Source organism: Alligator mississippiensis, chromosome 1, assembly GCF_030867095.1.
Source record: "Alligator mississippiensis isolate rAllMis1 chromosome 1, rAllMis1, whole genome shotgun sequence".
Classification (NCBI taxonomy): Eukaryota; Metazoa; Chordata; order Crocodylia; family Alligatoridae; genus Alligator; species Alligator mississippiensis.
The window spans coordinates 194,358,808-194,383,827 of NC_081824.1; the positions used below are offsets into that span (position 1 = coordinate 194,358,808).

At 42.9% G+C, this 25,020-nt stretch overlaps 1 long non-coding RNA gene across 1 annotated transcript in view; it reads left to right on the forward strand.

Moving 5' to 3' along the window:
- The first annotated feature begins 1,101 nt into the window (after positions 1-1,101).
- Positions 1,102-25,020, forward strand: part of LOC109282165 (uncharacterized) — a 32,307-nt gene continuing 8,388 nt past the window's right edge. The window contains exons 1-4 of the long non-coding RNA XR_002089062.2: positions 1,102-7,198; positions 7,590-7,778; positions 8,626-9,375; positions 10,882-10,941. This is a non-coding gene — a long non-coding RNA (uncharacterized LOC109282165). The remainder of the gene's footprint in view (positions 7,199-7,589; positions 7,779-8,625; positions 9,376-10,881; positions 10,942-25,020) is intronic.

Consider the following 25,020-nt stretch of genomic DNA (forward strand, 5'->3'; position numbering starts at 1 on the left):
TGGCAGACATGAGTTTGCATAAGAGAGCCTCTGAAGTCTTTTCAGCCACAGATAATGAAAGAACTGGTAGAAGAGGAAGCTGTTTTCCTGCATGGTGACCCTTGTTTCAGAAGCCCTTTTCCTCTTTGTCATTCTGGAATCTTAGCACTACAAAATATTTTTTTCTAAAGCAGAATCCCTTCTAGGACTATACCCATTGTGTGAAAGATCCCTTCCTTTCTTCCAGCCCATCCTAGATAAGGTATGCCATCACTCCCCAAGAATCTTAATAGAGATGGTATTAGGTATAACAGTTACTTTATCATATAGTAATGAGTTATTAATAGAGTTTGGCCCAAAGCAAAGCCCCCAGTCCAAATAGCTCTCCTCTCCTTACCATCCTTAGGAAAAGTCCAAAGATGTAGCCAAGCTCCATGGCTAGTCCTCTCTACGCTTATCTGCTTCTGCCTGGCATTTCTTCTGTGCTGATCACCATAGTACCCAGACACTAGTTCCAAAGACTTGAAGCTCAAATTCAATTTATATGTAAAACAGCCCACTCTTCACTGTCCCATGTTCAGCCACAGTTATGGTAGGTTATTACATTTTTTCATTTTATTGAGCCTTTGGATCCTATCATCATGAGAAGGTATGAAATCCTGAGGGTATGAGATTTTCCCTTTCCCCAGAGGGCACAGGTACCAGCTCAGTTTCTTCTCTTCTATGTAGGGGTGCCATAGCTGAAGACACATAGTGGAAAGTAGTCTGCTCTGTGCTCCCAAAACCTTGCTTGGGTTTTACACTTGCCACTGAGCAATTACAGGTGGTACCCAAAAGACTGTGGTTGCAGGCAGCAGTTTCTGCTCCCTCATTTCCCTTTTCTGTGCAGATTCAAAAACTGGATCAGAGTGGTTGGTCCTGTCTCTAGGAAGCATTTTGGTAGGGTAAAAGGGAGGCTGAATAGGGAAATAGGAGGAAGAAAGGTATGGCACCTCTTCCACCCACCCCTTTTTCATAATGAAAAGTTGGGAGATTTTAGAGTCAAAAGCAGGGTAAGAGTGCACCTTTTTAAATCCTGCTGCATCCCATTTATAGAGTTCTCTTTTAATCACAGCCTTTTACCCTCTACTATATGGTACTGAGTATTTTAACCAGTTCTAAATTGGGGGGAAAGTGTCATTCATTGAATCACCAACATTAACTGTTGAGGACTCGTATTTTTATATGAATTGCTGGTTCCCTATATATCCCTATAATGCTCACTGTTTAATGTAATGGCCTGATTGTAATGCTCATGAAGGGAAATGTGTTCTCTATCAACAGGAAGAGAGAGAATTTCCAACTTCTGAAGGTTACTCTTTTAGCAATTCATTTAAATTCAAAATTCAGACAGTCAATTTACTATTATTGTGAAAGTCATGCTTGCTGAAATGATATATAGTCTTGGATAAGCACAGAGAAACCAGGCATTTACAATGCCAGTCATCTTGAAAAATACATAACCGTGCTGTTAAAAATGTCATCATTACAGTTTAGGCAGCCTGGCAGAAAAAATATTCAAGCACTAAAATAGCTGGAATCTGAAAGCTCACTGTGAGGCTGTCTCATGTTGCTTTGCAGATAAGTTGCTCCCTTCTGAGCTGAGCTGAGCTGAGCTGAGCTGGCTGGCTCTGTGGGGTTTCAAGCAGGATCTTGAGGTGATAAATAGTAATTATTTGCTTGAGTTTCAGATTGTGTTGCTGACTGAGATTCTGGAGATGCTAGAGAAACCCATACACCAACTGGGCAGAAGACTATTCACTTTTCCAGGTGGTGAGAACCTCTGAAGAGATACTGAATTGACTGTTGAAATGTGGTTTTGTGGTGGAGCGAGTGCCAGCTGTTTTCTGGAAGTACAGTGTTGATATCCCTGCCAATTATCAATCTATTTCTAGCTTTCTTTTTCTGAGATTGGAAAGATGGCTGGGAAAGTTGCAGCAGTCCAGTTCTGGGGATGTCAGTCCAGTTCTGGACCTTCAGATTGCCTAGATCAGGTCAGTCTATTTACAGACTTAGGTATGGCACAGAGCCCAGTCAACGATATTAGGTCAATGATCTCCTGCTGGGTGAAGTAGCCATTAAGCCTGTACGAAGCGGCTAGTATTTGCTTCAGATTTGGCAGATTCAGGGGCCAGTGATTTGATTTGGTGATTCGAATCACTGTCCTGAATCAATTCAGCTGAATCTGATTTATAGATTCAGCTGCCACCTGCTCAGCCCCATGGAGCTCAGCCTGGTGGTGCGCATCCCCGGCTCTCCCTGTCTCCCGCTGCTGGGCTGTGCTTCGCAGCCCCATGGAGTGCAGCCCGGTGGTGGGAGGTGGGCAGAGCCAGGGCTGCGCTCTGATTGGCTTCACCAGCCCCACGGACCTCAGCTTGGCAGCAGGAGAGAGGGAGAGCCAGGGCTGTGCTCTGCCTCCCACTGCCAGGCTGAGCCCCATGGGGCTGCGGAGCTGCTCGGAGCACAGCCCTGGCTCTCCCCTGCCTCCCGTCACTGGGCTGCTTGGAAACTTGAAACATTTTGAAACTTTCAAAATGTTTTGAGTGCCTTCATTTTATTTTGAAACTGTTTCGAAGCTTTTTGTTTAATTTCGATTTCCTTGTTTCAAGCTCAAAACACCTTGAAACAGCTTTGAAAGGAAAAACTCGGAGAAATTTCACACAGCTCTACTAGGCAAGGCTGATAGAGCAGTGCTGATGGGACAAAGGCTGAGCCCAGCTGCAAAGACTGAATTGACTAACCTGCAAAGACTGAATCGATTATGCTCGGGCTTTTTGACTCTCTATACTTAGCCCTAGTGTCTGAATCAGACGGGACTGAGTCCATGGACTAGGGTTCAACTCAGATACAGATCAAGTTGAACCCTAGCAAATATTATATTTGTACCCCTAGCTAAGGGCTGCTTTTTTACCTAGCTTACTAGCATAGGGGTCTTGTTCAGCACCTATATACAGTAGTATATGGCCAGGAAGTTGGTGAGGATCTTCATGGACTAGAGTTTAGATATGCAAGAGAGAAAAGTGATGCAAGATACTTCATATCATGGACATAGCTTATTTGTTCTCCTGTAGGTTTTCTTTGGTCTGAGATTAATCATAATTATGAATAGTAATAGCCATAATACCTACTTTTTCATATATGCAAGTCAAAGCAAGTTTGTGTTTGAAGGCAGACTTTGATATTAGCATTTTTCCACTGAATTTAGAAGGTTTCTATCATTTAATTTTGCATAATTTTATACATTCCTTCAAGTATTAGTTTTTTTCATAGTTAGCCAAAAATGATCATTTTCCCCAAGAATTTATATAAAAAGCTCAGTTCTGCATGTTTGCAATGTATAGTTGCCTCCAAGTCAAAAAGGGGCCAATTCTGTGCCAAGCAAAACTGCTTTTGCTAGTCATTGGGGAAATTATCCTTGTTTGACTTTTACCTCAGAAAAAGTCTCTTTATATAGGGCATCCATTGTGTATATGCATGATAGGGAAGGGTGAGCTGAAGTAACACACAGAGAGAAAAAAAAGCTTGACATTGAAGTAGCTCTGGCTTTCATTGTATTTCACATAGTTTTGCCATCATGCTGCATGCCATTGTATTGCATACCCATTGAACAAATGGAGAGTGGTTTCTCTCTGAAGTTGAACTAAGCTGTCTCAGGTGCTGATTCAGATTGGAAAGTCACCTTGTCTTGTTACATATACACATAAGCCTATGCACCTCTCTCTCTCTCGCTTGCTGCTTTCCTCTTGGCCTTATGTTGGCATAAGCCATAACATAACGTGTGAAAACATAGCATAACATAACAAATGTGAAAAAATCCTGCACCTCCATATTTAATTAGAAAGCAAGTATCCAAATGGTCTTTGAATTGCTGTTAAATGCTGCAGATATTCATGGTCTTTGAATTGCAATTAAATGCTGCAGATATTCATGAATCTGAAGGGGAATAGTGACGAAGATAGTATGTGATACTGGGTAAAATTCCAACATTTAAATATTTATTCTTATTTCTCTATAAGTTGCTGACATTTAAGGAAAAGAGTCTACTTTACTATTCCCATTCAATTTGCTTCAAAGATTTAATCACCAGGCCATTATCTTATTGCTTTTTAAATCATATCTAATTTTAAACAATGCTAATGTAAAAGTGCATGGAAGCAAACATATTGGTTGGCTATACCTGCTCTTATTATATAAGCTCTTAATTAATTCATAATACATGTGACCTAAAGACTGGAATAGACTGAAACAAGTGAAACAATATGGCTGTTTCCCTTGAATTCATTCCCTGGTGGTGTGTGCATCAGTGTTGTCATTTACTAGCAGGGAATACAGTCAATGATATGACTTCATTTTGACATTTAAAGTCCTATCGGCAAGCAAAGTATGGCTGATGCTGGTCTAACTTCACTGATTTTACATCACAGTTACTTGACAGAATTCAGTAGAATTTCTCATGATTTACACCAGAAAATGGTTCTCAATCAGATCTAATATTTTCTACTTTAAAGGTATAGCTGAACTCCAGGTAAATACACAGGGGTCCACTGTGGCTTTTAAAAGTAGCCTTTGCTGAACAGGAAGTCACCTCCTCTCCATCACCCCTGACACCAGTATCTCTCTGAGACAATTTAGCTGCACAAATGCTGTGGTGGACAGATGGACTAGAGTAGTAGAGACCTGAGCAACAGCTGCTACATCCTCTGTGAAGGTGCCATGTGCAGTTCCCCAGTGCTGGACTTGAATCTAACAGTTGGTGTAGGAGGGCAGAAGGGCCATCCTATGGCCCTGTCATGTGCCTTGTGACACTGATGGCAATGTGGCCTCTCTCTGTTCTGAACTACAGCATTGAAAGGACTGAGGTTATGATTACCTCTTGTGGGATGCACAAAAGCTGAGAGGACAAATGTTTGCCTTCTTTTTTCTCTCTGCACCAATACAGGGACTGGCTCTATGCTGAGCCTTGAACTCTGATTAGCAAACTTAGCACAATTCTGTGGCTCTTCTAAAATTTCTATGCCTTTTTGACAAAGGGAGTGCTCAGGATGCTACACTTAGGAATGGCAAAGTGCTTTATGATTGCTTCACTTCAAAATATAATCACCTCCTTGTAAGGTATTCTGTATACCAAGACGAGGGTACAGTATGACAAGGGCAAATGGTTCTAGGAATAGCACCATGGGCTTAATGATGAACAGCAGTGCTTAGCATGGTAAAATTGGACACTAACAGACATGGAAAAAACCTCCACAGCGCTTTCCTAGAAGAGGTATCACATCAGTTTGACCCACCTCTCCAGTGTCTGTACGGCTTGTGTGCTTCAGCAGGGCTTTTGGGCACTCTTATCTAATAGCTGATACAATGAATAAGGTGACAAGTACTGAATAGTTTCCTTTTCATTCTGGCCCTTAGAGTAAAAACATAATAGTTAAGGTAATTGCGCACCCCTCACAGGACTTCACAAAGGTTACCAATTATTGTCATTTAGGCTATAGTTAGTCTCCTATTGTTCTCTTTCAATACCTGGAGATGAACAAAATGAGACTGATAGAAAAAAAAGATAGGAGATTTGTAAAGTAATCATGTCTGTTTTGTGTTTGGCATAAATTTGTTACAATACATAGATATATGTCTCTTGTCTTTTAGATTTTTTCTCCTTTCTGTCTCAGAAGCTAGAGAGGCATATATAGACCTTTATTAATTTTAATAAAAAACTACTTTGCCATGATAGCCAGAGCAAGCATTACCATGTGCACACACAATTGTCATGGTTAGTTAACACACTTTACTAATGCTGATGAAGGAAAGAAAAGACACCTGTACCTTGGAGAAACTACTTAGGGGAAACATCTACATGAAATGTTTGCTGTGGTTGTCTAATTAGCTCCACAGTAAAGCCTCAGCGTCTACGGTGCGATCATATTAGGCTGCAGTAAACTAAAAAACACCACCATAGGTTAGTACTTGTAAACAGAAGTCCTATCCTATGGCAACATTATTTAGTGCATTGCAAAGTATGTGTAGATGCTGACAGGGCTTGTTACCAGCTGTCTGCTGGCTAGCTCTGCACTGGAGTACCCTCATGCCCCAGCCAGCCCTTCTGCAGCACATTGAACCAGGTCAGAGCAGCCCTGGGCTGGCAGGCTGAACCCCCAGGTCCCCTGCCAGCTGGGGCTGCTCTGACCCAGCAAAATGTGCTGCAGTCCCAGGCACATATGTAAATGTGGCACCTGGGAGCAATAAACTCCAGTCCAAATTGAACTGGAGTTTATTCAATCACATTAATAGCGCATGTAGACATGCCCAGAGATCCAGTACTAATACGAGCTGAAGCTTATAACGCAAAAAGCAGCTATATATACAGCTAGAGTAGCTTAATTCTTAAACTCCAACAAATCATTGTTCCAGGCATATGGGAAGAAAGACATAGAAGCAGTAGTTTAATTGGGTTATAACATTATAAACTCATCTGGTGATTATCCAGTGATAACTTTTGGAATGCAAGTCATGATCTTTCCGTAATTGTTTGCTATTAGTTTCTCCTTCTTCCACAGCTGGTCACCTAGCCTGCTGCTAGGACCCCTCTGCCCTCTCTTCAGATGAAGGGCAAGGGATTGAGGAAACATGGCTGTCTCAGCCCTAGTCCTAGCTCCATCTCTGAGTGCCTTTAGAAGATGCCTTTCTTCAGTCAATTTCTAGTTCTAATTTAGCAGGGAACTGACTCCCCATGGAATAAATATCTGCATTGGATACCAGCACTCATCCCTAGCATGTTCCCAAAGAAACAGCAATTCCATCCCTAGCCCAACATATTTTTGCCTGCCAAGGAGAGTAAAAGGGGTATCAGCTGGTCCCAGACCCTGTCTCTGGTGCCATGCCAACTCATATTTGCCTCAACATAGAAGCCCAGCTGTGAATCCACAGCTGAACTGGCCACCTGCCAGCAAGCCCAATGTGCAGTACTTTCCCAACAGAGCCAAACACCTGTTCTCATGCCCTGTTTCCTTGTTTCCCATAACATGACCTTTGACCTGTGCCAACCTGGAGCTGCCTTATCACTGAAGCCCAGCATAAGCCAAGAGAAACCATCTACACATCTGTGGGCCGTATGCACTGTAACATGCCTGTACAACTTAGAAGAGTTCAGCAAACCGAATTCTACCCCACAACAGGGACTTCCAAGGTATGGATGCATTTTTTGTATCTCTAACTACATCTAACTGACTAATTCAAGGGAACTAATAGTCTGAGTAAGAATAACAGGCCAGACCAATGATAAGCACAGCTGTCCATAGGCTGAGTTCCAAGTCAATGAAAAATCAAGCATTCAAAGATCAACTTTGCTGTTTTGGCTTTTCCTAGGATCTTCTAAATAAATCACAAAGACTACTGAAATTAAAACAATACAAAATGTAACATGGCTCAGCTCCACTGAAATTCGAATTAACCTGGGGAAGAGAGTAGATAATAAACAGGTCAGACCAGGTTCTTCAGCTCTGCTTGACCTCCTCTGGAGTAAAGTTTCACACTGCTTTACTTAATGTATTTACTTATTTATTATCACTTGTTTGTAGTGACTATGCAGATATTGAAACCAGCACAGAACCTTACCAACTCCCAGTACAAGATCAAAGTGGCACAGCACATGTGGGCTCAGTGTGCAGCACCAGAAACTGGAGCCTGACTGACACTCTGGCTCCTGGTCAAGCTCTGAGTGGCCACATTGATGCCACAACTGCCCCAGAAGGCCCCCAGGACCCCAGGTAGGACTGCTGGGGCCAGCACAGGTGCTGGCCCCAGCTTCCCCTTCTCTATCTAGGACAAATTGCCCTGCACTAACCCCACATGCAGAGGCATGCACAGTGGCAAAAAGCAGCAGCTGTTATTTTTGCCATGGCAGCTGCATGCCCCTGCGTGTGGGGATGCACCCATTGAATCTTGGGTCTAAGAGTATTAACCCTTTGGAGCATAGGCCTGTCATTATCTATAAAGGCTCATGCAGGACTGTGGTGCTCTAGAAATAAATAATGATAATAAACTGATTAGTGACACTGCAGGTTCTTTGTATAATGGCTACACAGTGTTCTGGAACCAGATATTCTATCAGATCAATTAACTGTTCATTAATTATCATTGGCCATGCTCACAGAAACACTCTTGTGAACATTTCTGAGAGGCATTTATAAAAATTTCTGAAAACCAACATTCAGGCAATAAAATAGGGGTAAAATATGTGCTACCCTCTGTCAGTCGGTACTGACCGGCGATTTAAAAAAAAAAATCCAAACCTGAAATGTTCTGGTTTCAGAAGTTGCCTGACTCAAGAAGGTAAAGGCATACATAAGTATGTTCTGATTTTGATTCTAAGGCAAAACGCGTTTCCGTTTTCTAGGCCAGAGATTACCTGTTGTTGTACTCCATGCTGTAATTGTATCTACATCAATTATTCCATGCAATGGATATATAGTGACTGAAATAGCTGTTATGTCACAGCCTAACTGTCTCCTGCTTTGAAAATGAATGTCTTGGCTTTGCCTTAGTGTTTGTTGAGCAGCACTGGGGGACCATTATAATTGAATAATGTGACATTATCTCTTCACTAAATTGCAGAAGACTTGCCTAAAGCCAGCTCCTGGGCAGGGTCATTGTTTGCTGAAGAATGGAATGGTTTGTTCTTGAAAGCTGTTAAGTGGCACCTTTAGGACTGAGCCCTACTGTTTTAAATCAGTGATTTTCAACTTGTGGCCCATGGATGAGGAAAAGGCTGAAGTACTCAATGCCTTTCTTACTTCGATCTTCACAGGCCAGGTCAGGTCCCAGACTACTACACCTGGCAACATAGTTTGGGGAGGAGGTCAGCAGCCCTCAAGAGTGAAAGAACAGATTAGGGACTATTTAGAAAAGCTGGACATGTATGAATTCATGGGGCCAGATGCGATGCATCTGAGGATGTTGAGGAAGTTGGCTGATGTGATTGCAGAGCCACTGACCATTATCTCTGAGAACTTGTGGTGACTGGGGGAGGTCTCAGACAATTGGAAAAGGGAAAATATTGTGCCCATCTTTAAGAAAGGAAAGAAGGAGGATCCAGGGAACTACAAGCCTGTCAGCCTCACCTCAGTCCCCAGATAAATCATGGAGCAGGTCCTCAAGGAATCCATTTCTAAGCACTTGGAGGAGAAGTAAGTGATCAGGAAGGGTCAGCATGGATTCACCAAGGGGAAGTCATTCCTGACCAACCTGATTGCCTTCTATGATGAGATGACTGGCTCTTTGGATGCAAGAAAAGCAATGGAAATGATATACCTTGACTTCACCAAGCCTTCTGATATGGTCTCCCACAGCATTCTTGCAAACAAGGTAAGGAAATGACTTGGATCAATGGACTGAAAGGTGGGTAGAAAGCTGACTGGATTGTCAGGCTCAAAAGGTAGTGATTGACGGCTTGAAGTGTAGTTGTCAGCTGGTATCAAGTAGAGTGCCCCAGGGGTTGGTCCTGGGGCTGGGTTTATTCAATATCTTCATTAACAATCTGGAAGATGGCACAGAGTGCACGCTCAGCAAGTTTGCAGATGACACCAAGCTGGGGGGAGTAGTAGATACACTGGATGGTAGGCCTAGGATTCAGAGTGACCTAGACAAATTGGAGGATTGGGCCAAAAGAAATCTCATGAGGGTCAGCAACGGCAAGTGCAAAGTCCTGCACTTAGGATGGCCATGCACCAGTACAGGCTGAGGATTAACTGGCTAATCAGCAGCTCTGCAGAAAAGGACCTGGGGGTTACAATTAACAATAAGCTGAATATGAGTCAATAGTGTGCCCTTGTTTCCAAGAACGTTAACAGCATACTAGGCTACATTAGTAAGAGCATTGCCAGCAGATCGAAGTAAGTAATTATTCCCCTGTATTTGGCACTGGTGAGGCCACACCTGGAGACCTGTGTCCAGTTTTGTGCCCTCCAGTACAGAAACAAAGTGGACAAGTTGGAGAAAGTCCAGTGGAGGACAAAGAAAATAGTTAGCTGCTGGGTTACATGACTTCTGAGGAGAGGTTGTGGGACTTGGGCTTAGTTAGTCTGCAGAAGAAAAGACTAAGGGGGGTTTTGATAACAGCCTTTAACTGCCTAAAGGGTGGATCCTCTTAGGTAGGTAAAGGCTGGAAGATGGAGCTAGATTGTTTTCTTTAGTGACAGATGACCAAACAAGGAGAAATGGTTTCAGGTTGCAGCAAAGGACGTTTAGTTTGAATATTAGGAAAAAACTGTCTCACTAGGAGGGTGGTAAAGCACTGGAACAGGTTACCTAGAGAGGTGGTGGAATCTCCATCCTTGGAGGTTTTTAAGACTCAGCTCGACAAAGCCCTGGCTGGAATGATCTAGTTGGGGATGGTCCTGCTTTGAGGAGAGGGTTGGATTAGATCAGTGTGCTGCGAAGAGCTCCCTGGTGTGCTGCGAGAATTTTGGAATAATGAGGAAATGTCTCCAACTGTCTAGCGCTAATATATAAGCTGCATCAATGGGATACTCACCAAAGACTGGTGTATGTGTTGTCTGTGGGGGAGAGAGCTAACCAGCCGAGAAGAACAGCTGTGCCATGGAATTTTCCCACGGATATTAGGTACTATGAGCTCATAAGTATGGGGATGAGGAATACCTTAACAGGTGTGACATGGAAAATTTTTATTAATGTAAGTGTGCCTTGGGCTGGAAAAGGTTGGGAGACCCTATATTAGACAACCCTCTGAGGCCCCTTCCAACCCTCATTTTCTATGATTCTATGACTAGCACTTCAGCCAAAATTGCTTTTCACTCAGTGATGATAGCATGTAAACAAGTTGTGTATTAGTAAGAATCTCATGCTTTGCAGAAGAAGAGAGTCTGAGCTGGAGAAGAGATTCAGGGCATGAGGAAGTCCAACTAGCACTACGTAAGTGATTCTCCTATCAACAAAATAACCCAAGCAGTTCCAGGAATGTCAAAAGTCTTATAGAAAATGTTACACTTTAAGCCTGTCATTTCTTGTCCTATCCCCAGAAGTCATGGAGAATTGTTTGCAATTCCCTTTGTCTTTACAGTGACTGTTTACATATTCTAAGTATTTTATTATGTCTTCTCTCAGTCATTCCTTCTTTAGATTATACAAGTCCAAATCCTTTAATCTTTCATCATAGGTCATATTTCCTAGACCTCTGGTCATGTTTGTTGCTGTCCTCTGGACTCTTTTCTAATTGGATCACATCTTTCTTGACATTCAGTATCCAAAGCTGGTCACAATCCTCCAGTTAGACCTTATCAGTGCTGAATAGAGCAGAAGGATTTCCTGCTTTTTAATCTCAGTCTGGTGCTGGGGGGTTTTGGAATAGTTTGACATTGCTGGCTCATACTCAGCTTGTGACTTACTGTATGTAACTCTTACATGCTTTTCTGCTGTCTATACATAATTTTTCATTTTACATTTGTTGAGTTGTTAATTCTACCTTAGAAACTATTTTGCGTTTGTTATTATTGAATTTAATCCTATTTATTTTTGACCATTTCTCCAGTTTTTAAAGATTATTTAAAGATTATTTTGAGTTGTAATCCTATCCTCCAATGTTCTTGCAGCCTCTCTCAGGTTGGTATTGACTGCACACTTAATATGTGGTTTCTCAATCCCTTCACATAAATCATTAAGGAAAATATTGAAAAATACCACAAAGGATATCTCTGGAATACCACCTCTAGAATCTCACTTAGCATATCCTTCCAATTTGAGAGTAAACTGTTAACTCCACTTTTAGTATGGTTTTCCAACCAGTTGTATATGTGCCTTAAAATAGTTTCCTGTAGATCATATTTCCCTAGTTTGTTTAAAAGGATATCATGTGGCATAGAGTCAAAAGTCTCATTAACGTCCAGATATAGAATGTGTAGTGTTTCTCCCATATCTACAAGGCCAGTTACCCAGTTTTGAAGGAAACTAAATTGGTTTGACATGAGTTGCTCTTAACCAATCCACACTGGCTGTTATTTATCACTTTGCTTTCTTCAAGGACTTTATAAATTATTGATTATTTGTTCTGTTATCTTTCTATAATTTCCTGATCCTTCTTGTTTTACATTTTAAAAACTAGTCCTATATTTGCCTTGGTCAAGTTTTCTTGAACCTCAGCCATCCTTCAGAAGCACTCAGAGACCACTGCCCAGTTCCTTAGTACTCTTGGATGACATTTTTCAAACCCAGCTGATTTAAGAACATGTAACTTTTCTAAGTAGAATCATTTTTCCTCTTTACTATTCTAGCCTGCATTCTTGCTCCCATATCATTTGGCTTTGAGTCATGATCTGACTTGTGTACTTATTTATTTATTGCTGGTAGATTTATATGCCACACTGCCTAACAAAGGGATAGTAATAAGTCCATTCAGCTGCTTTTGTTACTACTATCCTGTATCCTTGCTGCTGTGGAGGACAAATGTAATAAAATATTGCATATTTGCAATTTCTTATAAGGTAGGGCATTGATCTTCTAAGGCTTTTTCTTTATTCTCTATTTGGTTTGTTTTGGATAGCATTTTCTACTATTGGTCTGTCTCATGGTCTCTTTTCATCATTCCTAATTAAAAGAATGCCTATATAAAACTTGTATCAACAGATATGATACTTAAGCCCACCCCAGGAGAGAAGCAGCTCCCACAGCATTGTCGGGGGGTTGTTTTGTTTGTTTGGGGTTTTTTTTGTAAAGCTTGACATATGTATGGGCTAAGAGAAGATCTATAAGATTCAGTCAGGGGGCATTTTTTATGTACAACTTTCTCTATGTTGGGCTAACGTGTGTTTTCTGTCTGCCTTGCTGAAGTGCATGTTACGAGCCTCCAAAGAACCTTCCCTTTGTGCTTAATAATAAAATAAAAGGTGGAAGGTGGCTTTTTTCTCTCCCATCATCCTAGGTTTATCAGGGATCAAGATAGCTCCTAGTACACCTTTGAGCAGCTCCAGAGCCTTAAGAGTTCTGCCACTCCCCTCCCTGATCTGACGTATCCACTATAACAAAAGAGAGGGAGAAAATTATTTAGAGCCAATGCTATTTACTTTCTGACACTTGTGATTGCCTTTCACTGGAGGGCTGCTTTCTGGATATTTTTGGGTGCCTGAGCAGTAGAAGGCAGGCCAAGCTAAAGTCCATGATTGAGTACAGCGAACAGATATTCCCCTCCATTATACAATTAATGACTACATTCTTCTCTACTATGGTTTTTCTTTTTTGTTGTGGCTTCTATTTTCACACAGTGGTGCATGTGTGGTATTATAAGACACTGCCAGGATCATATTCTCTCTATATTCTCTGCAAGAGCCTGGTTGCACTACATAAAGGATGGGAAGGAAGACACGGAAGGGGTATTGTGGCATAGGTGGGGAGTCAGATATTATCACAAATTATTTCCAGAAAAAGGAACTCAAATAAAGGAAGTGTTGTTCAAAAAATATTATAGCAATTCAGTCATTTATCCTGGAAGCTAAGCTGAACAGTGTGCAAACTGGTTCTCGCTTCTAGTTGAATATCTGTGCCTGCTGGGCCTGCTTCAATTGAAAATGACTTTGGATTTCAAACGAAGAAGAAACAAGGTAACTCTTCCCTAAGAATATATTGTTACATAAGCTAATGACACTACTGGCAATGCAGTTGATATTGTCTGAACAGCAAACATACATAAAGTTACCCCTGTAAGGATTTAAAGGGTTCTAACATTTACCAATCATGAATTAGAAAGCCTCTTAAAATAATCAGATTACTTTAATGTCACTGGATTTCAGAAATTAATGAATAGATGTTGAGTGTTATTTGTTGCCTTTTGCTTTGTTAGGGCTCAACATTTTTAACTTTGCTTGTGAACCATGTAGAGTAGAAACTTATTTTTAATGAAATCTGAGATGTAGATTCACCTGACTCCAGGTATCACCCACAATAACATTGCGAGAGTTGGACTTTCAGTTTTCCATGAAGTCATATGATTTTTAACATATTTTCTAGCAATGCTACTGGGGAAACACTATTGAAAAGGCTAAATAATTTAAATTATTAAAAATGCTTAGGCCTTTTACTATCAACTATTATACAACTATTATAGCAAGAGCTATAATAGAGCTCCCTTTGTTGAAAGCTCAATGGATAAATAATGGAACTTGATACTATCATCCATCTCCTGGCTCAAATGAATATCTCTCATCACAGTCCATTAACAACCAGGAAAGTTCTCCAAAGCAAAGTTCTGCAGCTTTAGCAAAATATTCTGTAATTTGGAGGGTTTCTAATCATCTATCTGGATGGAAAAAAAAATTGGCCCTTAAAATTGCATACACCACAGGTATTAAGCTCTATACATTATGGGGGAGCAAGCTTTTAGCCAGCAGGAGAGAAGTGGATTTTAAACCTGAACTGGAGGAAATAATGGGTCAGAAAAATCTGAAGATTGGCTTAAAACCATGAGATGGTTTTAACACACTGGGGCTTCTTACCTTCTGCCTTTAGAATGTAAGTAGGTCACATTTCCAAGTCTGGGTTTTTTCCCCACAACCATATAGACTGTTCTCTCCTTATCACTTGGATTTAAAAAAATATATTATTTTCCTATATAATCACAGGACTCCTGGATCTGGGGCTTGAAGAAGAACTGCCAATATCAAAAGGGTTACAAGGAAATTGTGAGAATTTGCAAATAGTTTCATAGATTCATAGATTCATAGATTGTAGAGTCGGAAGGGACCACAATGGATCATCGTGTCCGACCCCCCGCCCCTGGCAGGAAAGAGGACCGAGGTCAGATGACCCAGCCAGGTGACTATCTAGCCTCCTCTTGAAGACCTCCAAGCTAGGTGATAGCACCACCTCTCTTGGAAGCCCATTCCAAATCCTGGCCACCCTTACTGTGAAAAATTCCTTCCTAATATCTAACCTAAATCCACTCTCAACTAGTTTACACCCGTTATTCCTAGTCACTCCCTGGAGCGCCTTAGTAAACAGCGCTTCCCCTATTCCCCATTGACCTCCCCTAATAAATTTATAGGCGGCCACAAGATCTCCCCTCAGTCGTCTCTTGTGAAGGCTGAAGAGATTCTGCTCTCTCAACCTCCCCCCGTAGGGTCTATCACAAAGGCCACTAATCATGCGAGCGGCCCTCCTCTGGACCCTCTTGAGATTCCCCACGTCCCTCTTGAAGTGCAGCGCCCAAAACTGGACACAGTACTCCAACTGCAGCCTGACCAGTGCCGCATAGAGGGGGAGCATCACCTCCTTTGTTCTATTAGTCATGCACCTGCTAATGCACAACAAGGTGCGATTGGCCTTTTTGATGGCCTCGTTATACTGCTGGTTCATGTTCATCTTGGAGTCAATTATGACTCCAAGATCCCTCTCTGCCTCCAAGCTGCTGAGAAGGACACTCCCCAACCTATAGGTGTGCTGGGGGTTCCTCCTTCCCAGGTGGAGTACCTTACATTTATCTTTATTAAAGTGCATCCTATTTCTCTCTGCCCATTGATCCAACCTGTCCAGGTCAGCCTGAATCTGCTCCCTGCCCTCCGGTGTACTAACTTTGCCCCATAACTTGGTATCATCAGCGAACTTGGAGAGGGTGCTCTCCATGCCCTCGTCCAAATCGCTGATGAAGATATTGAATAATATCGGTCCAAGGACCAAACCCGGCAGGACCCCACTGCCCACCTCCCTCCAGGCCGAGAAGGAACCATCCACCACCACTCTCTGGGTGTGGTCCCTAAGCCAGTTGGCTACCCACCTGACCGTGTAGGTGTCCACTCTGCAGTCTGCTAGCTTCCCAATGAGGATAGGGTGCGAAACTGTGCCGAAGGCCTTCCTAAAGTCCAGGAAGATGACATTAGCCTCGGCTCCCACGTCCAGGCAGTGTGTGACCTGGTCATAGAAGGCTACAAGTTTTGTCAGGCAGGATCTACCTGTGACAAACCCGTGCTGGTTTCCCCTCAGCATCGTTTCCCCTGCTGGGCCTGCACAAATGTGTTCTTTGATTATTTTCTCTAGCATTTTCCCAGGAATAGAGGTAAGACTGACTGGTCTAAAGTTACCTTGCTCATCCCTTCTCCCTTTCTTGAAAATGGACACCACATTGGCCCTTCTCCAGTCCTCAGGGACCTGGCCAGAGCACTACGAGTGCTCAAACAGCTGTGCCAGTGGCTCAGCTATGACACTGGCCAATTCTTTCAGTAGCTGTGGATGGAGGTCATCCGGGCCTGCTGACTTGTACCCATCCAGCTCCCCCAGGAGCTCCTTAACTATTTCAGAACTAACTGTAGGTGGACTGGTGCCATGTGGACATCCGTCAATGATAGAGGTGAGGGAATTGGCTTGGTCAGTACATAGATATACTGAAGCGAAGAACTCATTGAAGAGCTCTGCTCTTTTCCCCGTATCAACCACCAACTGTCCTGTTTTGTCCTGCAGGGGCCCTATGTTGCTCTGAGCTTTCCTTTTGCCCGCTATATTCTTGGTTCTTGGGGTGTAGGTTGTAGCCATGTTGGTCTAAAGACATAGGTAGACAAGGTTCTTTGGGTAAATCTGATATCTTTAATTGGACCAACTCAAATAGTTGGAAAAATTCTTCTTGGCAAGCTTTAGGGTATAAATTCCCTTTGTCAGGCTGACGAACCATCTGCAGTTGGTGTGTGCTCTTCCTAGATAGCATGAATAGTAGAGAAGCCAGAGGCTGGTATGCATGAAAGAAAAGCAGTCAGCGAAGATGTAAATTGAGGAGTCAGTGGGTGAGATGGAGAGGTACCTGGAGAGTCCGGTGTTAGGCACATTATAATGCGTCATAAATCCAATGTCTATATTTAGTCCATGATTTCACAACTAGTTTCTGTAAAGTTATTAGCACAGAGTTCTCACAGGTTTGGACCAGCTATTAAAAAATTAAGTTAAGAGAGAGGGGTGGACAGTTAGGGTAAAACGAGCACAATTACAGTAAAATGACATATCATTTTCCTTGTTCTATTAACAAAAATGCTATTCTGAATGGTTCTTTGTTGTAGCATGTATTACTTTCTGCATTTATAAGAGAGCCATTGACAAATAGCACAGTAATTTATCATGAAAACTATTTAAAATGAAAATTAAAAAGTACAATCTGGTTTAAGCCTGCTTTACATGCTGGACATATCCAGGAGAAGCGATGGTAATGACTGCAAATGTCAGAAAAAACAACAAGTTAAGAGATACCACACAGGCATCCATTTTATCTCCTCACAGATTGTCTGTCAAATGTTAAGAGGTTCCTGCAACACATATTCATACAACCAGTGCCTCTGAAGTCAATGGAATATGCCAGAATTATTGTGAGTGTTGAGGACAAGACCCTTTTTAACTTAGAAATAATTCCATTATATTTATTTTGCTTCTACACTTCAAAGGCTTCTTAATAATATTTAGCTGAAAGAGAATTCTGTGTATAACGCCTGTCCACAGGCAATACATCAAAGCAAATTGTAGCATTGCTTTGCTTTTGCCCTAATACTGGGGAATATAGCATCATCAAATGTTCCCCACCCTTGCCAATAGAAATCTGCAGCATCTCAGATACTAGTGTTTGGTATCTAAGCAAGGCAAATGGTTTTCAGTGAACAGTTCATGAGACAAATATAACCCTTCTTTGCAATAAAATTATCTGGAAGCAAACTGCAGTTTTTATTCGTTTGCTTGCTCTTCTGAACTACTTACATACATGCAAACATATTTCAATCTCTGTCTTGTTCACAAGCTGCTTGCTGCAAATAACAGGCCTAGTGGATATTCCTTTGTCAAAATTGCTTTTATCTTGGAAAACTGAGCTTTTGACAGAACAAAACTTTTCACAAAAAGGATCTGATTTTTATTGAAAATGTCAATTTTTTTCCTCCCTTGAAAGACAAAAGTCTGAAAACTTGAATATTTTTGGCTGAAAGCAAAACATTTCTGTTAATTAATCCTGCCATGGTACTGTAGTGCTATCATGATTATATATTTGTATGTTCTAGTTCTTTTTTATGGTTTGGGCTAAATACCCAAGGATGTACCATAGCCGCAGACTCCCATCGTGCAACTGCCATGCCACTCCTGGAGGGACCTAGTCATGTTGAAGGACGCACATGCCCAAATAATGAAGAATTAATGATTTATTCTTAGTATATTTTGATAGGTATGCTAACTGTTTTTCAGGGGTAAAAAGGCTGATTTCTGTGATTCCTAGAAACCATCAAGTACTCTGAATAAAAGCAAATTCATAAATAGTGAAAGCAATTCATAGATAATTTGGCATAATTAAAAAAGCTGTTAATTCACTAATTTTGACAGCTCTACTCAGGTAGAGAAGTAAGTAGCTGCATCAGTGAAAATTCTCCTTAGCACAGACCATAATCATAGAATCATAGGAAATTAGGGTTGGAAGGGACCTCAGGAGTCTAACCCCTGCTTAAAGAACGACCATCTCCAACTAAATCATTTCGGCCAGGGCTTTGTTGAGAAGGGGCCTTAAAAACCGCCAAGGATGGAGAGTCCACCACCTTTTTAGGTAACCCATTCCAGTGTTTCACCACCCTCCTAGTGAGAATGTTTTTCCTAATATCTAACCTAAACTTCCCTTGCTGCAACTTGAGACCGTTGCTCCTTGCTCTGTCATCTGCCACCACTGAGAACAGTCAAGCTCCATCCTCTTTGGAATCCCCTTCAGGTAGTTGAAGGCTGCTATTAAATCCCCTCTCAGTCTTCTCTTCTCTAGACTAAATAAGCCCTGTTCCCTCAGCCTCTCCGCATAAGTCATGTGTCCCAGCCTCCTAACCACTGTCATTGCCCTCTGCTGGACTCTCTCCAACTTGTCTACATCGTTTCTGTAGCAGGGGGCACAAAACTGTACACAGTACTACAGGCGTAGCCTCACCAGTGCCAAATAGATGGGAATAATTACTTCCCTCAATGTGCTGGCAACGATCCTACTAATGCAGCCCCGTATGCTGTTAGCCTTCTTGGCAACAAGAGCAGTCTGTTGACTCATATTCAGCTTCTTATCCATTGTAATCCCCAGGTCCTTTTCTGCAAAGCTGCTGCTTAGCCAATGGTCCCAAACCTGTAGCAGTGCATGGGAATCTTCCATCCTAAGTGCAGGACTTTGCACTTGCCCTTGCTGATCCTCATGAGATTTCTTTTGGCCCAATCCTCCAATTTGTCTAGGCCACTCTGAATCCTAGGCCTACCATCCAGTGTATCTACTACTCCCTGCAGCTTGGTGTCATCTACGAACTTGCTGAGGGTGTACTCCATCACATCTTCCAGATCATTCATAGATTCATAGATGTTTGAGTCAGAAGGGACCTCAGTAGATCATCAAGTCTGACTCCCTGCCCTGGGCAGGAAAGAGTGCTGGGGTTAGATGACCCCAGCCAGGTGCATGCCTAGCCTCGTCTTAAAGACCCCCAAGGGAGGGAAGAGCACCACCTCCCTTGGAAGCCCATTCCAGATTCTGGCAACTCTTACCGTAAAGTTCTTTCTGATGTCTAACCTAAATATGATCTCCATCAGTTTGTGGCTGTTGTTCCTAGTTACTTCAAGGGGTGCCCTGGTAAGCAGAGCATCTCCTATTCCCTGCTGCCCGTCACTGATGAATTTGTAGGTGGCCACAAGATCACCTCTAAGCCTTCTCTTGCGGAAGCTGAAGAGATCCAGGTCCCTCAACCACTCCTCATAGGGCTTTGCCTGCTGGCCTTTAACCATACAAGTGGCCCTCCTCTGAACCCTCTTGTAGTTGCCCACATCCCTTGAAGTACAGTGCCCAAAACTGGACATAGTACTCCAACTGTGGCCTGACCAGTGCCTAGAGGGGAAGTATCACCTCCCTGGACCTGTTCGTCATGCACCTGCTAATGTATGATAAAGTGCGGTTAGCTTTACTGATCACTTTGTCACCTTGATGACTCATGTTCATCTTGGTGTCAACAATGAAGATTTTGAACAAGACTGGCCCCAGGACCAAACCTTGGGACACCTGAGTTGTCTTTGACCTCCCCTGATCACCATGAGTTTTCAAAGAAAATGGCCAGCAGCTCTGTAATCACATCAGCCAACTCCCTCAGTACCCTCAGATGCATTGCATTAAGTCCCATGGACTCATACACATCCAGCTTTTCTACATAGTCCCTAACCTGTTCTTTCATCACTGAGGGCTGCTCTCTTCCCCTTCTTACCTCCCCCCCTCCCTCGCACTGTGCTGCACGGTGTAGTAGTCTCAAAGCTGACCTTGCCTGTGAAGACTGAGGTGAAAAAGGCATTGAGTACTTCAACCTTTTCCTCCTCATCTGTCACTAGGTTGCCTCCCCCATTCAGTAAGGGACTTGCACCATCTCTGAACGTCCTCTTGTTGCTGACATACCTGTACATACACTTCTTGTTACCTTTCATAATCACAGTGTATGAGTAAAGGCAATAACATCAAACCTTGCGTTGAGTGTGAACTAATAAATAACGGGATAGGTTGTAGCCATGGTGGTCTAAGGGCATAGGCAGACAAGGTTCTTTGGCTAAATCTGATATCTTTTATTAGACCAGCTCAAACAGTTGGAAAAATTCTTCTTTGCAAGCTTTTGGGTATAAATTCCCTTGGTCAGGTTGAGGAAGTATCTGCAGTTGGTGTGTGCTCTTCCTGGATGGAATGAATAGCAAAGAAGCCTCTGGCTATTCATTCCATCCCAGAAGAGCACATACCACTAATAGATAAGGCACTTGATTGCAAACCAAGAGCCTTGGGTTTTCCTCCAAACTCTGCTACAGACATTTTGGTGTCAACATGAACTAGCAGTCACTTCAGCTCCTTGTGCTTGTCTCTTTCTTAGCAGCAGGGACTACTTCTTACTATCTGTACAGTACTGCGCATAGCATATGCTGTATTTACTGACATAATACAGTAAGAATAAGTATAAATTATGCACCCCCAACTAGTTCATCCAGCTCTGCCCTCATTCTGAAGTGAATGTCATGATCCATAGTGAGCGCTCTGAAAATATATGTGTATAAAGAGAAGCACGGTCAAAAGCTAAATGGCAAATGGGATCAGTAGATTAGGTGCAGCATGATTTCATAACACATACAACAGCCATCATCTACAGAATAAAGAGAGAAAGTTATTTGTTGAGTGTCAGGATGATCAATGGATTGTTTATACATTATGTCAGTTCAGCTCTTATTCAATATGCTGTGGCATTGAATCCCATGTTACAGTGTCTGAGGATAGCCTTAGCACAGAGGCAGGGGCTAATATCTTTCTTATTGAGGACAACTTTAATTACTACAATGAATAGGCAGCCTGAAAACACATTATTCAAGAGCCACCCTCCCTCTTGTTCTTATAGTGGGAGTGAAAAGGCACTCCAGACAGCTCTTTAATATAAGGATTTCCCTCAGTCCCTGGTGCATGCAGTCTGTAGTAGGCATTTCTGATTTAAAGGGAAGCCAGAACTGGAGATAAGGTTATATTAAATGCAGCCTGTGCTAAGCGGAGATACGGCCATCTACACATACTCAGGAGGAACAAGCGAGCCATTTATATAGGCTTTTGTTGTGTCAGTGTAAAGATCTGATCACAGAGACCATAGCTATATGACTGTCGTGGATTCACCCATAAACCCAAGTTGTCTTTCAGGTTCACTGTATAGCATGTATGGATGTTCTCTTAAATTAGATTTATTCCTGTGGTGTTTGGTTTCTATTTCTGGGAAGCTGGGTTCAGTTTTGTCATTTTTTTATCTGTATGTTTTATGGTATTTGAAATAAATGTACTTTTGTAATTTAATGATGTAACTGGAAAATAATGAAGGGAGGTATTTAGCACACACTCAAACTATTGTCTGCTTATAATGGGGAGATCAACTCTATCACAGAGGCATCTGAGAGAAATGGCCCATAAGCCAGAGATGCTCTAGGTGCCTCAGGGAGACAAGAAATTTCTGGAGGATTCTGGTGACTCATAAGCAATTAAAATACTGCTTACTGTTGGGGGCAGGGGGAAGAGAAGGGAAGGGAAGGGGGACTGGCTTGGAGGTGTTTTATAGAGTAGCTAGGATAGCATCCGGGTTCTTTGGATTTTCTAAGGCTCCAGCAGTCAGGGCTTATACAATCAACAAGAAGACTAATTTCTGAAAACACTGGCAGGCTCTCAGGAGGGCTAGGGTTGTTGGCACTGGATTTACAAACCAGTCCTGATACCTTGTCCCAGTCAGATGTACCATCTCCCTGTGAAACCCTAGGACTGGTAAATAAAGTGTATTGTATAGTCATTTTGTTTGCTTTGCTTACATTACTCTTATTTTCTATCACTGTGCATCAATAAAATTCTCCTCTTATCAAATGGTGGTGTTGTGGGCCCACCCAGAACAAGGTATCAGGACTGGTTCATAACTTGTTGGCACTGGGTTTACAAATCAGTCCTGATATCTTGTTCTGGGCAGGGCCAACTTTTCTTTACACTGACCACAATACCTCCGTTTGATTAGAAGAAAATTTTATTGATACATAGTGATAGCAGATACAAGTAATACAGGCAAAGCAAACAAAACAATTGCCCAATATATTTTATCTACTAGTCCTAGGGCTTCATGGGGAGAAGGTACATCTGTTCAGTACACAAATGCCACATTGTGGTTCTTGCTTGAAGGATGTCAGCAGTCTCAGAGGCTGGAGGCCAATGCCCACTCCCAGATGGGGTGAGCGAGATGGGCCAGTGGTGTACCCTCTGCCCACAGTGGCTAATGTCAACTTGCTGTTCTGGAAATCCCTCCTTATGTATTCTTTTTCTCCTGATGACTCTTAATTTCTGGGTACCGTTGATTGATTTCCCCGTGGTTGTCATGCTGGCCATGTTCTTTTTTTGTCAGCATAATCCTTTGTTCCTTAAACACATCACATGCATACATCTTAATTTGGTCATTTGCCAGTGTCTTAATTTGAACATCCCCTGCCTCCTAATTTGGTTTGTCCACCAAAACTGGAGATCTTAGAGGCTTTACAGCTGGTCATTATGACCAGATGCGAATTCTGCAGGTTTCTACCTTATTATGGGGTTTCAGGGAACACTATGCTACTGCATGTTTTCAATTTCCCAGGATGTATGTGCCTGTCTGTTAACTTCAGACTCTTGCCTGAGAATGTGAATCTTTGCCACAAACAGACTTTAGAAACCAACTAACCCTTGCCATTCCCTTGGGCTATTACTCTAATGGAAGCCAGTTTCTAAAAGCAATTTTTAAAATATCATTCTCTAGCCATCAGGGTGTCACCAGGTGAGAAGATAGGAAACTTTACTTGTCTTGTATTTCTGTCTTCAAACCTATGGTCAGTTTTTCTTGTACAATTATTTTATCCTGCATAATAAATCCTTTTGTTGTTTATCTCCTCACCATTGCCTGTAGAAAGAGTGACATCTGAGTGACGGATATTTTAGGCTAACCCTTTCTATGGAAAGGATGACCTAAATTTTTTTTCACAACCCAAAAGGGAGACCACCTGGAGCTGGCAGAGATTCCCTTGCTGCAGCTGTGGCATCTGGTAAAAGGGCAGTGGATTTGAAGCTTTCTGTGAGAAGGAGTTATCCCAGGGCAACCTTGGTCTGTTCCTTGGGATAAGCAGTGGAACAGTGGGGAGAAACTCAGAGTTCTGGGGTGGGTTTGTGACAATGACCAGCAAGTAAAAAGCCCTGCCTGCTCACTCCTACTCCCCACATACCTAAGCTCAGGACCCCTATAAGTAATCTTTGCTGCCTAATTGCTAGGTTTAAATATGAATGGAGTGGGAACAGGTCAGCAGGGTTTGTTCCTTAGAAGTGGTCCCAGACTCTGGGCAAGCAGTATAGACATGGCCTTAAAGACACAGCCTGATTGTTTGCCTAGTGTGCAGTTACTAGAATTGGTTAGAAGCAAAGTAAGCTCCCCTCAGTTGAGAATTCTGTTTTGTGTAGCATTTTATACTTCTTACGTGCTTCTATGGGCTAGACCCTGGCCTACATCAGTGGTTCCCAACCTTTTTTGTACCAGGACCCATTTGTAAACATTGATGGCCAGTCCCAACCCAGTAAATAGTTTAAGTAGAAAACAGCCCCGGCCCTGCTGGTGCCCCTCACTCCCAACCCACAGCCCCTCCAACCCACAGCCCTGATGGTGCCCCTTACTCCTGACCCACTGCCCCTCCCTTCCAGCCCCCCAGTGTGTCAGGCAGGATATGCGTATGTGTGGGGTATGGGGGGGATTTGCATGCCCACAGCAGGCACGGGACTGCAGCCTGGCCAGACTGGCATGGGCAGGGTGATGAGACTCATTGCTGCTACTGCTGCTACTGGGATGCCTGAGCCAGCTGTGCCACCAGCAGCACAAGGACTAATGAATGGAGGGAGCTGCGCTGCCCTCACCTCCTCCTGCCACTAGCTGCTCACACACCAGGCCGCAACTCTACCCTGCCAGCATGGCCTACCTGCCACCACCACTGCTGTTCCCCTCAGACCACCTGCTCCATCCACAGCCCTACCTCCCCCATAGCTTGAGGGGAGCAGCAGCAGTTGTGCTGGCAGCATCCGGGGCATGGCAGCAGGGTAGAACTGCAGTTGCGTGTATGGGAGGAGGTGAGGGCATGGCTCCTTCTACCCATTACTCCTCATGCTGCTGGTGGTATGGCTGGCCTGGTGGCAGCATTGGCAGCAATGAGTCTTGCCGCTCTGCTCCATCCTCCCATGCTGGGTCCTGCCCACTGGTCATGCTCTTCATGATGCCTAGCTGCCACATGCATGTGGTGGCCCCTGCCTGATCACCCTCCTCTTGGCCCCGCCAGCCTCAAGCAGCCCCCTTGTAGCCTGGAACTCTGCCAGCCTGAAAGGCTACTATTTTCTCCTTTAAAGGAGAAATTTCACATTTTCCCATGATAAATAGAAAACCCAGATCCCTGTTTATTAGTATGCACAGTATTAACATATAGTGAAGCACAAGCAGCATC